This window comes from Armigeres subalbatus, chromosome 3 (assembly GCF_024139115.2).
Source record: "Armigeres subalbatus isolate Guangzhou_Male chromosome 3, GZ_Asu_2, whole genome shotgun sequence".
NCBI lineage: Eukaryota > Metazoa > Arthropoda > Insecta > Diptera > Culicidae > Armigeres > Armigeres subalbatus.
Genome location: NC_085141.1, coordinates 142,391,833 through 142,393,450, shown reverse-complemented (window position 1 = coordinate 142,393,450; position 1,618 = coordinate 142,391,833).

Here is a 1,618-nt window from a genome sequence, read left to right as displayed (position 1 = left end):
TGCCACAGCCTGATATGTGTAAGGACATAAACGGAAATCTTCTTACAGACGAGCGTGAGGTGATCCAAAGGTGGCGGTAGCATTACGAAAAGCACCTGAATGGTGATGTGGCAGGGAACGACGATGATTTAGTTTTGCCACAAGAGTGGATGGAAAGTGTCGTGTGTCCCATCTACAAAATATGCTGGATTGTAGCAACTGTCGCGCAATCATATTGCTGAACAAGGTGCTCTCCCAAATTTTATGCCGTCGACTAAAACCAATTGCAAGAGAGTTCGTGGGGCAGTTCCAGGCGGGATTCATGGGCGAACGTTCTACCATGGACCAGGTGTTCGCCGTACGCCAGATATTGCTGAAATGCTGCGAATACAGCGTGCCCACATATTATCTATTAATCGACTTCAAAGCCGCATATGATACAATCGATCGAGACCAGCTGTGACAGCTAATGCACGAACACGGATTTCCGGATAAACTGACACTGTTGATCAAAGCGACGATGGATCGAGTGATGTGCGTAGCTCGAGTTTCAGGGGCATTCTCGAGTCATTTCGAAACGTACAGAGAGTTACGGCAAGGTGATGGTCTTTCGTATAAACATCGCTTTGGAGGAAATAATACGAGGGACAGGGAATTGACACTAGTTTACATTTTGGATTGGCAGACGTCATTAATATGATGATATTGATATTATGACGAAATAGAGGTGGTTGAAGAATTCGTGTACTTGGGCTCACTGATTACCCCCGATAAAGATACCAGCAGAGAAATTCGGAGACGCACCATGGCAAGAAAACGTAAGTACTTTGTACTCCGCAAGACGCTCCATTTGAATAGAGTTCGCCGCCGTATCGAACTGACTATCTACAAAACGCTCATTAAACTGGTAGTCCTGTAAGGACACGGGACCTGAACAATGCTCGAGAAGGATCAACGCGCACTTGGAATTTTCGAGAGAAAAGTTTGGGTACTATCTATGGCGGAGTGCAGATGGAAGACGGTCCATGGAGGAGGTGACTATGGTGGGCTGACCACCTAGCCAGAATGTCGGACAATAACCCGGTGAAAATCGTTACCGACAACTATTCGACGGGCACAAGAAGGCGAGGTGCGCAGCGAGCAAGGTGGAAGACAATTTATGGACCCTCCGAAGACTGAGTCGCTTGCGGCGGGCAGCCATGGACCGAGTTGAATGGAGAAGACTCTTATCTACTGCACAGGCCTTAGACACTCCGGCCTTAGTCTGAGAAATAAATAATAAATAAGGGTTTCAAATTTAAAAATATCGACTATTTTGTCTTAAGACAAGTTAGCTCTATCCCATTCAATCTGACCACTTGATTGTAATTTTACACAGCATGACTTATGGAATTTAATAGGATAGTACATACTCGTCATATGACAAGTGAAGACAGTCTACTTAAAAAGCTTTACATAATTTTCTACTCGGCTTCCTTATTGGCATGAAAATCAATTCTATTCACGATAGTCCGTAATGAGAACACTTTGGAACAAGTTGACAGACATTTTATGATAACAACAAATGATACGTTTGATTCATCACATTATCTATAAAATCAGTTTGATTAGTTCAGAGATTACATTCGATTCAGTCCAC